Genomic DNA, 14,451 nt, shown 5'->3' with positions numbered 1-14,451 from the left:
AAATACTTCCTATGGTTAAACAAAATATTATTGTTATTGTTATTCAACACACTTTCAATTGCTATCCCAATGCACCCATGCTAAACCCCAATTGCTAGAGATTGAATAAAAACCAAAACCCACTAAATTTCTATTTGAATTTGGATGTCTACTTTTAAAGTATTTGTATAGTATGGTGTTATAAGCATTATGAGTGCAAAGAAGATGAGGTGGAGTAGACTTGTTAGAAACCGAGGAGTGACATAAGCACACTCACGATCTTTGGTAGAGATCAGCCCGGACAGGTCAGCACATCTGAATAATCCGTCTCCCACTTTTAGGAATGGGGTGTTGGATCCAAGCTCTGTCACTCCTCGGTTTGAGTTTCCTTCCAAGCATCTTGACTTATAGAGTGTTATCCCAAGGCTATATCCATACCATTAAACCAAAGATTGCCAGGGCCCAGTCCCTGGCCCTGAGGTCAATGCCATAGTCTCCCCTCTTCCATTCTGTAGTTTCCTACTAGAAATGGTCCATGGTCTCTGCTAATTCCCAACACGGACCTCAGAAGTTACTTGAGAGTGTACAAGTTGGCTGAACTCAGAATGCAAAGCATTTTTGCCTAAAAATGTTCCTGTGAAGAATATTTTCTTCCAGTGCTTGGAGTGAAGTCCTAATACCCTTTAGTGTAATGCAATGAGCCTAGCCTCAGAGTTTGGAGTTTGTTTTGTTTTGCTGGTGATTGCACATTATAATCCAATCTTTTGTTATTTAAAATAGGGAACAGTCTTATTAACCCCGTTAGATGTTTTCCTTTATGAAGACTACGAGTTTTGTGTAACAGCTGGATCTGAACTGATCTATAAGAGGACACTTTGTTACATCATGACCATTAAATTCCTCAGCTATGCATATTGATTAACTTGAAGAGACACTGATCCCATCCCTAAAGAGCCACTGAAAAACTTTAAAATACAATCCATGTCCTGTGGAATTTGTCAGTGCTTGAGCTGTCCGTAAAGCATACACCACACCACCACCATGATGACCATGCAACACCTCAGCAGTAGTAGCTATCTTAGGTGATGTTCAGAAATCACAACCCACATGTAACCCCATTTCCTGGGCTGTCCTGCTGCCATGACAATGCCCACACACATCACAGAAGAGATGCTGATCAGAGCAAAGAGGAACCCCTCACTAATGAAATGTGGCCTCATAAGCACACTCACGGTCTTTGGTAGAGATCAGCCTGGACAGGTCAGCACAGCTGAATAATCCGTCTCCCACTTTTAGGAATGGGGTGTTGGGTCCAAGCTCTGTCACTACCAAGTGGACACCAAGGGGCCTGATCAAAGTCTTCTTGGGCCTGACATGACAGCAAACAATGACAGAACATTTCTGACCCAGTGCACTTGCCCATCTATCTTGTCTGTAACCAGCTTTTGTCAGCCCAGCCTGTTCTGTCTCACCCTTCACAAACATGGGACTGATGAGCCTCTGGCTCAGGTTCCAACAGCCACCACTGCTACTATGCTAGTCTATGGTAGCACCTGAAAGACAGCCTTATGAGGATACAAAACAGCTCCTGTACAGCATGAAACAGACTGTTCTCACACTTCTATATCCTCCTGCTTCTTTTACCGTTCAGCCATTATCCTCTACAAAATCCCAGGCCAAATTAAACCAATGTACCTCTCTTCCACAAACTTTCCTAACCTCCTTCACAGCCTGTCAAGTATTCCACTTGAAGTCTGCTTCCCAGAAAGGACCAGTACTCAGGTACCAAGCTCTTAGATTACAGAGATGTTTTGGAGGCAAATGGGGGCAAATATCTAGTATAGGCCACAGAACAAGAATTTCTCTCTTTATACTCTCTTTATACATAATCAGCTTTGCATCCTGAGATTTGGTAAAGCCCTTGCTTCCAGCTTCCTGAAAAGCTCGTTAAGCATCACAGTCTTGCAAGAGTGCTTATTGTTTCTGGGCTGGTGTATCAAAGAGCTCATGAAGTAGACTTAATCACCTAGCACTGACACTTCATCATGCCATGTCCAGTTTCATCAGAGATGGACTTGCCTGGGGACAACATCATCTAAAGAAATGTGACATCTTTGCATTGCTAGTTCACTGCAGAGGATTATAGGGTCAAACTGCCAGTGGTGAATTAGCATGGGTGAAAAGCAGCAAAAGTACACACACATGGATTTGTATTTATGGTTTTGTGCCCACCATGTAACCTAATGTAAGTACAGGGAAACGAAGGAGACTCGACCAATTTAATCATATTCAAAAACTGCACTGTCAGTCTTAAAATCTCAGTCATAAGATATGACGGTAGAACTCAGTCAGTAACCGAAATTTTAGCAGTGCTACTGGGAGCTCAAGGCACAACAGTCTTTTCTGGATTTAAAATCTAGGATTATCAATGAAAACAAACATATCTGCTGTGTCATCAACTATCTTCCAAACTATGTAAACAGTATGTTAGAAACTACTGGCCAAGTTTATTCTGGAAAGAGTTTATGCAACTCACATGAAAACAGAAAGGTCATCCACTAAAAAGCAGAATTTACCTTTGTTCACAAATATCAAGAGTTTGTTTGTAACATATAGCATTTTTCAACATGTAAGAGCCATGTATATGATTTGAAAAAAAGAAAAAAAAAAAAAAGAAGAAGCTTAAAAGTGATAAAACAATTATATTTCCTTAGTAAGAAAGGAAACAAGCATAGCTAAGAAAGAATCGTCAGGGAGTATGAAGAGCGAGTGGTTCCCCAAGGGAAGGGAGGCCAGGAGGGGCCCCCACACAGGTAGGGCCAAGCCCTCGTTGGTGGGGCAGAGCCCCATGGCAGTGAGGTAGGGTGAACAGGCCAGGGTGATGGCAGCAGCTGCTCCTACTGACTGTCCAGTGGTCTTCTAGCAAAAGCAAAGTAACACCTTGAGTCCAGGGTTAAGCCACAAAGTACAAAAAACAGGACTGAGGACAGGCAGAGTCACATCAGCCCTACAGGTGCTCTCAGGGGCCTGGTAGGGAGAGATTTTTTCTTGAAATATTCTAGTTTTAATCTAATGCAATCCAAAATGGGAAAGGTTTTGACTTCCCCAAGTGCTGTGATAAAGACTTCCGTTGTATTTCATGACTGTGACAATTTATTAAGATTAACGAATTGTAATTTCCACATTGGTTCTTCTTCACATGGACCACTAGGTTCAGTGCCTGTGTTTGTCAACTGACTAACAGGTGATGGACCAAAATGTAAAATGTTCCCAAGACAGCACTGAGTGCAGACTGACTTCTATTTTTTTCCTGGTGGATTTTCCTCCTAGTAGTAGGTATGGTGTTGTGTTTTGGATTTAGTATGAGAAGAGTGTTGATAATACACAGATGTTTTAGTTGTTCCTAAGCAGAAAGCAGTCAAGGGCTTTTCAGCTTCTCACACTGTGCCAGGTACACAAGAAGCTGGGAGGGGTTGAAGCCAGGACAGCTGACACAAACCAACCAAAGGCATATTCAATACCATATGACATCATGCTCAGTATAAAAGTTGGTGGAAGAAGAAGGAAGGGAAAGACGTTCAGACAGATAGCATTTGTCTTTCCAAGTAACAGTTATGCACTATGGAGCCCGGCTTGCCTGGAGATGGCTGCACACATGACTGCAGATTGGAAGTAGTGAACTGAGTTGCTTTGTTTGTGTATGTGGCTTTAGCTTTTCTTATTAAACTGTCTTTATCTTAGTTGATGAGTTTTCTAACTTTTACAGAAGTGAGCAAGCAGCTTCATAGTGCTTAGCTGTCAGCCAGGGTTAAACTACAACAATTTTACATGTTTTTGCAGTGTTACTGCCAATGTCAAACAAGTTACTTTGAAACATACATGATAAAGTGCATTCCAATGCACTACTTGTTATCACTGATTAAATGCTCCCTGTGCCATCCAATATGGCTCATTCACTTGCTTATATATGATACAAGCAAGGTGGAATCATAACTATTTGCCAAACAAAATGTGAAGAAGAGAGCTTCAGTGGTTTTAGAGGTGCACAAATATCTCAATATCAATAATACTACTTTTTAAAAAGACTGCACGGTGTATAAAAGAGTGAGGACATACTTATTGCTGAGCTGAACTGTCACCTGAATACTCTCAACTTTCATCACAACTGGCCTAAATATCGTCTCTCTTTGAAACACATCACAAGCCTGGCTGGAGAGATTTCTAGTTTATTTTATTTTTAACTGTCATTCTCCAGCAAAGGCTGAAAGAATCATCCCCTAAAGTCTTTTCCTTTTACTACCAGATACATAAAGGACAACTAGCCTGGAGCTTCATATTTTTCAAGCTTTTAATTTTTTTTTTTTCTCAATTTAGAATGAGTGTGTGTCATTTTTGTGGCAATTCAGAAGTAAATGGTCCTGAGTTCAAACTGTGACTTTTCAGATTAGATCTGCCAGTTAAAATTTTGTTGAGATGAAATGGAATTCATTTGAAGTAGATGACAGCCCAAATTGACAGAAGGCAAAGCAAAAGCAAATTTCAGGGATCCAAAAGTCCCAAACACGGCAATGTGTCAAATGAAATGTCTTTATTCACAGCCTATACACCTGACTGTTCTCTTCAGTGGCAAAGTAACAAAGGGATTATCCAAAAAGCAATCAGGCATCTGGGCTGTTCCATTTCTAAATGGTAGTTTCTCTGTTTGAAAAACACTAAGTGTCAGCAGACAGAGAACAGAAACATGGTGCCAAGAATCAAACAATCAGTATGGGCCAGCTGGAATACACAGACAGTTCCTTCTCAAATTCATGGCTTTATTTCTGTGGTCAGCATTTCAATCACCAGTCATGAATTAATAAACAATGATGACTCAAGCTTCCTCACAGTACAGCTCTACCTGCAGTATCAAACTGAGTAAGGAGACATGGTAGGGAACATATAATAGTTTCCTATAACTGGACATCAGCAAGGACAACCGTGTTCATCTGTTAATTAAATGTTAGAGCACAGTGAATAATTCATCATGAAGTATTTGTTTGACAGATCTATTCTTTCACTGATTGCCTTCTTGAGAACAGTTATGTCCTCCTCAAATTCATTTTGTTTCAAAGGGTGGAATGACCATGAATAATTCAGCCCATTCATTCATTATTTTACTACTGAAATATAGATTATCTTTTTCAGGTTTATTTGTTGGCTTAAGGCAAATGAAATAAGTACGCAAACTCTTTCTCTATAAAGGCTCTTTTACAGGAAAGTTTTAGACAGAAATGTCATAAAACTTATTAAGCAGAGGAAATTAAGAACATCTCTGCCTTTAAATGCTTCACTCTGGAAGTGAAAGCTTAGAATGCAGGAAGTCTAAAAGTTTACCATCAACTTAGAAAAATCATGCATCTCTCACAAAAAAAAAGATGTATCTTACAGTGTATGAAATTCTGAGAAATTCCATATTTATTAAGTATTTTTGCCTTTTTTTAGCCTGTGTACCCGCTATTTTCCTCGGTGTTTTGATGTTTCAGAGTATTATCCCAGGTACTTACATCCAATATGTATGGCATTAAAGGAGTTCAGTAACAACAAAGTGAGATATTTCTTTCTTGATATATTCATATATTTATTACTGGGAAAATATTAATGCTTAAAGGCCCCTATGTGACACTGGTCTTAATGGTGTGGGGACTGAGATACACAGCAGTATAAGATTTTGCTACCTAAATGAAGTAGACAGATAATGGTTGAAAAAGACTAGAGAATGACAGAAAGATGTCTCCTGTCAGAGGGGTTTTGAATGTACAGCTCAAGTCTGAATTTTCCCCTAGGTACTTGGTAGAGCAATTGCTCAGTGCATGGCCAGATGTCTCAGAGAAGTGTCTCAACATGAGCATCTCTGCTGCTTCTGTGTGATCCCAGAAAGGGACATCGAGGTGAAAGCTTTGACAGACAGTAGCCTTTCCACAAAAATATACAAGGGAATGACAGTGGAGACAATCAAATAAGATGGACAGTCTCCCGTTCTCCTGTCTGTAAGGAACTAGAAGAAAAGAGCGTCTTTCAAATGAAGGAGACCTAAGTATAATAGGTATTTCTGAAATAGAGTTGTCTGTGCCAAGTTGGAAGAAATAAAAGTAGCTTATTTCTACTGTGTGCAAATAAGAAATTATATTTAAGACAGACTGAGAACAGGATTGAATGTGGATGCAAAATTAACCTGGTAACAGGATTGGGGAGCAGACAGTGTTCAAACAGATAAAGGTTGGAATGACAGGACAGAATAATTCATGTTTAGAAAGCACTGACAAGCTAGTACTTTCTTCCTGGAGCAAGTCTCATCTCAGTCTGTATGCAGCAGAAGAGGCCTAAAACTCCTCATTCTACTGTCAGACAACACAACAGTAGAAACCTAGGAGAAAAAAAGAAAATAAAAAAAAAAAAAAAGAAGAAGAACAACTTATCTTTTCATTCTGAGGATGAACTGTGGCTATATATTGGACAGACCCTCTCCTCTTTCATGGACAATGTCAAAGACAAAGATGTCTAATGCTAGCACAAAAGTTAACAGGATTATAAAATCTTTCTTCTATATGAGAAGAAACAGAAATTGAGATAAAAGAGAATAAACCCTTTAAAACTTTATCAATGGGTGACCATAACCATTTTTATATAAACCATCCATACACCATGTCAAAAATGAGGTGTGTAATAGCAATTTTTCAGTTTAATATGAGTTGCATAGTTCTGTCAGCTTTAGTAAATGCAAGAAGAAAACCTCATCCTAAATAACACCTAAGGAATTTGATTAAAATTTGGGTTGAACATTAAGTATAGAGATTGAGCTGTAACTCATGCAACACTGTAGTACAAAGTGGCTTCTACCAAATCAGGAAATGTGCGTACACTTTCCCCCTTTTGCATCACCATTGAACATGCTTTCTTAGTCCTGAAGACAATTTCTGGATCTGTCTTTCTAAATAACTCAACCTGCCTGTATACCCTTCACAAGTGGGATTTCATTTTGTAGGCCCCATGCTAATTAATCATGAGGAGAGATTTGAAGAAGTTTCCAGTTAAGGTTACCGAATGTTTTCCAAGCATGACAGCATGAAAGAGAGTTTGAAAAAAATCTTGCTCAACCAAACAGACTCATAGATGACCCATGAATGGCAGCAGCAGGGTCAACTTGAGGGACATTTAAGAGGCAAGAGCAAGCAAGTAGAGGGAACTGATTTCTGAGGGAGATGGTGGAAGAGATTTTACAGTCATGTGGGGTTTTTGAGAACATGAAAATCCATGGCCAGACCCAACACTGGACCTCTCCAGAGATATGAGCAGGAATAAATTCTATGCGTACAAAAGGTAGTTTCTTTTCCCTGCACTGGCGATTTGTTTTTCTGCAACTGTGGATCTTCAACCAAGGGCAATTCCCACAGAAGATGAGACCTTTGATAACTTGTATCTGTTCTAATTCAGGTGGGAGGACAAAACTGTGGTCTGCTGGTAGATGAGAGACCTGCAAAAAAATTTCTGTTCTCCATGGCTGCATCCTGCTTAAGCTCTTGAAGGCTATTAAGAGTACTTGAAAACAATGATTTATGTGAGTCATACAGATATGACCATCTAGCAGAGTGAATTCCCTCCCAGCTCAGAAGCTAAAATTGGCTCAGTCTGCTTTGTCTTTTTTTTTTCTTTTTTTTAAACTTTCACAGGAATGTCATATCATGCCACAATTGCTAAGAGGAAAGCAAAATCTTCAAAGTCAATGAGGCTAAAACTGATACCTAAATCATATTTAATATAGTTGGACTCAAAACAAATGAAGAATGCCTTCAGCCCTGAAACAAAGGCAAATAGAAAATGAAAATCACCTGATGAAAGAATAGAGTTATCAGTTCTTAATGCAGCAAAAGTTGGTGATTCAACTGCTGGAACAGAACAAAGCAAAACAGAAAGCATTTGTAGATAAGAGAACAGAACCTAATGGATATTTTCAGTAAGCCTAAAAGCTCTGTTACCACTATATTGCAAAGATAATGGTTTCTACCTCTGCAATTCCTTGCAATGATTGTTTTGCCAATATATAGTATAAAAGAAACAAAGACTGATAATTGCTTGTCAGCACTGACGAAGCATGACAGGTATCAAGCATGGGAAGGTTGATTGGTGACTGCTGTATCCGATAGTAATAGACTGCATACAGTTTATATTGTTCACCTCTGAAATTCGCTCAGGACTGTAAAGGAAAGGACATCTGAATGTCAGCTTAAACAAGCTGTTTATGTCTCTCTAGCTAAAATACATTCAGGAAGTCTCAATCACAGAGATCATTTAAAATTGCACAGATTGGTGTTGCAAATCATACAATAGACAGATCTAGGCTCTGCTCACAGGTCAGGTCCAAATGAAGTTCAGAAAAGCTGCAACAGAAATATTTTATCCAGGAAAAAGCATGTGTCTCAGAACCTTCCATCACAGATAGGTATCTAAATATAGGCTAATTACATAAAATGATATGCAGCATACAGATTCAAATTGTGGAGTGGAGGCACGGAAGGAAGAAGTCACCAGATGAAACCTCATTATAAAAAAGCATGCACAGTGAAAGATAAATCATAGTTTATGAAGATCCTTTGTTAACTAAATGAAATCATAGCAAAGTGGAAAAAGAAATGCTGATAATGTTATTACCCATTTTCCTGGATATTATTTGAATCAAGGCTCTCAAGTATAGTTTCTTAAGGATTTATTTATTATGGAATTCACAAAGACCTGTTTGGAGAGTGGTTTTTTTAGTATGTTTGTATTACCATAAGAATAAGGCTGTTAACCTTTTTAAATCTGAATAAAACTTCCAAAAGGCACCAGCGGTCTTAGGAATTCCACTTGAAGTACCTTACAAAAGTCAGGCTGTCAGAGCCTGGGGCTCTTTGCATTCTAAAATTCAGGAGGCAATTAGTAACCTAGCCCTCAAGATCCTCTCACTCTTTAAGTAACAGTATGCCCTAAGAAGGGGCAAAGAAACCTCTCATACATTAAACTATACAGGAGATCAGGAATCCAAGTTCTACCAAGATGCTTGGACCATAATTTTAATTGCTAGTTTGATTTACATATGGAAAAAAGTATATATACATTACATGAACAAGCTGGTTTAAAAATATACAAACCCTCTATTAATTCTGGGAGAATTACAAAGATTCTTGTTGTTTGTCACAATTATTTTAAGGCTATTTGTCTTCTCAGTCACTTGGCTCAGCAGACTAATTTTACTGTAAAAAATCTGGGGGTGTTTTCCTGCAATAAGAGCAAATATTTCCCTGAGGAAATATGACAAAAGTTCAATGAGTTTATCAGAGGCAGGACTCTTCCAATTTTATTGCTAAAAATGTGTTTACCAATGGAAATATTAGAATATACTACTAAATAAAATTTATAATAAGCTTATAGAAAACAAACTGAGGTTTTACATAGCAATATTTCTGGGAAGAAACAAAAAAGCCACACAATTTTATATTTAAATTCCAGAGAAAGCAGGTCTGCAGCTAATCAGCTTTACTCCCCTGATAAGTATTTTATTACAGAGCATGGAATTGCTCTAGAGAGGTTCACAGATGCAGAGACTAGATGTCTCAAGGGAAAAACACTGTGCTACTGAGCCTTCCACCTCTAAATTGACAGCTGAACACAACACAAGGAAGAACTAGATTATATTCTGAAGGCAGTGTAATGTTTTATTTAATTCATCACTAGACTCTATAAAAATATTTTGAAAGGATTCTTTTAATCTGGTGGATGTTCAGGGTCAGTCTTAGTCATGCTTGAATCCTTTTTTATGTATCAGAAGTCCAGTCATCACCAGTACTTTATGACAGCTTCAGATTCATGGATGTACAGGACATAGAAGATGAAACATGACCCCAGGAATTTTCCCTCACAGCAAGATTTGAGACAAATTAATGGATTAGTGTGGGGAAATTTACATCAGGTTTGTTTAAACAACAGACCATCAATAGATGTCTTCAGTCCCCAAGGTTATCAAGTCAATGGCTTTCATCATTTTAATACCTTCCAAAAAAACTTGTAAGACAGAGCACATTCTCAGGAAATCTAGATTCATACAAATCAATGCAAGATAAATCAATGAGCCAAATAACATCATAAGCTACCAAGAAAACAGTGCTATCTGAACACATAAGAGAATAAACATTCAATACTTTATGCCATGCAAACCTTTTGGTGAGTAGAGCTTTTTAACCACTAGAAAGGTTTCTTTTAAGATGTACATGTATTTGTTTTCTGACACAGTTTTCTCTTTATAATCAATGTTTAGCTTTTCTGGGATTTTCCTTTTAGCTTAGTACTTTGAAAATATGTGTCCTTCACTGTAAGTTCTTACATCCAACAAGCAATTGTTTAGATTCATTTAATTAGGTATGCTTTCCAATTTTTCTTACTTATTCCTGTGTATTACTTCATTTTGTGGATGAGTGGATGTTAACATTAAAGGAAAAGAAAATAACAACACTATATTCTCATTCTTATTGCCAGTCACAATGTCCTTCTAAAATGCAGATTTTTTTTTTATTGCCATAATTTCCATAACAGATATAATACAGACAGAATAATTACAGTGTGAGATTATGAAAGTGTGTCCTTTTTGGTCAACATCTTGAGGGGCATATTTTCTTCCTCTTATTTTTGAGCTCTATCACATTCACTGCAGGCAGCTCCCAGAGGATTTTCAGAGCTCCTCCTCCTGTAAATAGGCCAATTCTCTTGCAAGTATGTACTCCAGAAAAGAGTGAATATATAAATCTTGAAGGTAGCTGTTACCATGCTCTGGCTACACCTTGCACTTCACACCTTGTCTACAGTAAGGATGTTTTAGTGGAAATTTCACACCTAGACTAGAACACCTATTTTGACTTCTGTCAGCATTTTAGCACCATATTGATTAGACTTGCATACACAGTTCTCAAAACACTGGCAGAATATGGTGGTACAGATGCCTTCTAAGTTGAAACAGTGAAATCAAATTAACGGTAGGAAGAAGAAATTCCTATTTCCAAAACTTCCTACCAAAAAAAAAATAATTGCAACAACTCCTGTAGAATTGCAGACTGTATGCCAAGAAAAGGCTGTCTAATACTGTGGGAAACTACTGAAGTAGAGAGAAAATTTGTGCCACCATGACTATACTCCTATCATTCAGGTATATTTACATATAGTTTAGTCAGATCTGGGAATTTCAAAGTTACTTGCTGAGGGTACTCTGAAAACATACTCTCCCGTGGCCTGGGCCATTTGAGACACCTTTCCTGACATCTTCTCACAAATAAGCATTAGTGATATGACATGTATTTGTTAAATCTTCCCATTAGAGGTTGGTGACCAGTACTTCAAGCTGCATCAGAAGATGCTGCAGTAGATTTGAACTCCAGAGGGTAAACCTCTCCCAGTATTCGCAGCAGTGGCAGCAGTAGTGGTGTCCTGGAGGCAGAAGCAGACTCCCATGGGTAGATCTTCTGTACAGCACAGCACACAACAAGCCTGGACACAGCCACAGCAACTCCCTCCTACCCATGGGAGTCCACAATAGATGGCTTCACATGCTCTTCTTTTTGAGGTTTATACCTACATAAAGCAAGATGGTTTTTGAATATGGATGAGCCCAGAGACTGAATCCAGTTAGCATGTACACTTTACATACTTTAATGGAGCTTTTATAGTAAGGCACAAATCAAGCCCTGTGATTCTGAAAATTTGTGGGGTATTATTGTGACTAATGTGATTAATAGGGTTTAGAAGGACACACTAGGTGTTCAAGGTCAGATTTCTATCAGGCAAAGTCATCACCAATATAAATCGCATTCAAGTCAGATTTTGTAGTTACCAGCATTAATATCTGACATTCCTCACCTAAAAAGCCACTCACTAACTGTGTGTTTACACCATATGTTGCATATCAATAGGAGCTTGTTGTGGGCACAAATTAGCTGATTCTATGTGTGTCCAGAATGGAGGAAAAAAACAACAGAAAAACAACCAAACAAAAAAACAACCAAAGCCACAAACAGAACAAACAAAAACCACAAAACACTTACACATCAAAAAAATTTCAGTGCATTACCCACTGTGTGCTAATAATCTCAGCCTGTCAACACCTTTCATTGGATCAACATTTTATTATTGTAATGCTCTCATGTATCCTTTTTTCTTTTAACTCAGGGCACAGATAAGGCAAACCTGCACCTAAACATAGTGTAAGCACTGTGTAAGAGGACTCTATAGCAAGGATTATTTGTCATCCCACACATGGAGCAGACTGCACTCATGGATAAACAGAGGGCTTAAGGACATGAGCATCCCCTAGCTCAAGTGGTGGAAGAGAAATAAGATGCTGGGAAGGGACGAAGGGCAGCAGCTGTAGAGTCACTGATTGATTGGTGTGGGAGGGGCTTCCATACAAAACTGACATTGATCTATCTTTTAATCTAACAGCACAACAACAAATCTTAAGGCAATCAATTTTAATGGTATTAATAGTCCCATTCAAATTATTCACTTTCTACCTTAATTTAGGAGGCTGGCTTCATATTTCCTTGGCAGACTTGTCAAATAAATATTGCTGTTTCTTTGAGAGCAGCTTTCCTTACTGCTCCATTTCTTTAGCATGCTTGCTTCTTTAAAGACTGCTAGAATTTCCTCTCAGGACTGAATAATTAATAATTCATTCATTTGCTGCTTGTTGTGATAATCTTTCTTGCTTGTATAAATCATTTCCATGTTGGTTTGTTTTTTCTTTTGGCAAAGCACAGCCAACCCTAACATTTCTTAATCCAAAACAAGCTCTGATCAGTTTAGATAATCTTTGTCACTCCTGAGTCAAGGCTGGGCACAGGTCAGGACTCTTCATTCTAGTAATTGCCCTCGCTTCATCTATTATTTGTTCTCTTGAATAAACCATCAGCTCAGAATATATATTTTTTTTTTTGGTTATTCATTTCAAGCCTCATCCAGTGGCCATGAGAATCAATGGGAGACTTTGGGAACAATAAGCACTGACCAAAATTTTTATCGCTTTCCAGTGTATTGAACTGAGTGAGAAGAGCAAATGGAGCAGGGCTAGGATGAACTGCTTCGAGACAGAAAGCAGTAACTTGAGCAGCAAGCTCACAGAGCTCATAGCCCTGCAAGCATATGATCATCTTCCACGGCTGCTTAAGTCTCTGGAATAAGTAAATAAATAATAAATACATGAACAGAAGCCAAATTGCAGTATTCCTGTAACCAATAGCCACAGAGTGATACAGTAATGTTATTTTCCATTTTAGTTTGTTTCTAACTAAAATATGAACATAAATACATGTAAACACCATATGTAAAAGCCATACATCTCTACTATTAAGGGATTACATTTTCATTTAAGGGAATACAGTTAAAGGAATGCAATTAAGTAAATACATCTTCAGTTTCAGAGAACTTTCAGAAAATTCAAACACTTTGAGAATAGACATCTCTGCTGGAAGTTGGCAGACTGAGTTTTATTTCTCTCTCTTTATTCATATAGTCTAACATAAGGATTTGCTACTAACCACTTCCAGAGGCAGGTTTGGTACATCTTTCATCTCACACAGTAAAACAGTCCTTACAACCATACACCTCACACCTTCACTAGTGGGACTCCCTGTACTACAGGTCATGCTAGCCTCATACATCTAAGTGTCTGGCTGTCAGGTAGATTTGGAGCTGTTAAACATATATCTGTCTGTCAAACATCCACATCTGATCTGTAAGCCTGGGATTTATCTCACCTAGCTTAAAACTTCTACAAAAACTGAATAGAAGATCTCCACATTAAAACAGCTGAATCACTTTCCAGAAAGGCTTGTCATCTCCATCTATTGCAGAGAGACAGCATAGTCATTTAAGAATCAACTTCAGCTGGCTGGTCAAGGGTGTGAAAGGCTGTGTGAAGCTCTGCTGTGTAGCTGTGTCCCAGACAACTTTGAGCTGTAGCTGTCAGTATTAATCTGTGAGCAAGAGAATCTGTTGACTATAAAATTGTGCAGCTTAAGAGAGCACAGAGTGGAGGATTGAGGCTGTGCTCATAAGAAGCCATGAACTCAGTTTCAGGAGAGAAAAGTTGGCATGAAAAGCTATAAAACTTCGAGGTAAAAAAAAAAAAAGTGCAGAATAAAAAGAAAACACTGAGAAAAAGGAAAAAAAAAAAAAAAAAAAGAAAATACTGAGGAGGAACCTATTTCACAGAGCATTGGAGGTCAATGCTTTCCTCTGACTGCCTCACCAACAGAGACTTCTCACATATCTGCACCAGGGTGACAAAAATAAAAATGCTTAACTTAGTAGTATCTTTGTTTCAGTCTTTGATAGCCATATTAGGCAATAAGCAATTTCTGTGTAGGCAGAAATTTTGCACATGATCCTGATTGCAAGTCTTCACACAGACTAAAA

The sequence above is a fragment of the Nesoenas mayeri genome, assembly GCF_963082525.1.
Source record: "Nesoenas mayeri genome assembly, chromosome: 3".
In the NCBI taxonomy this organism is placed as follows: Eukaryota; Metazoa; Chordata; class Aves; order Columbiformes; family Columbidae; genus Nesoenas; species Nesoenas mayeri.
This window is presented reverse-complemented; position numbering follows the sequence as displayed.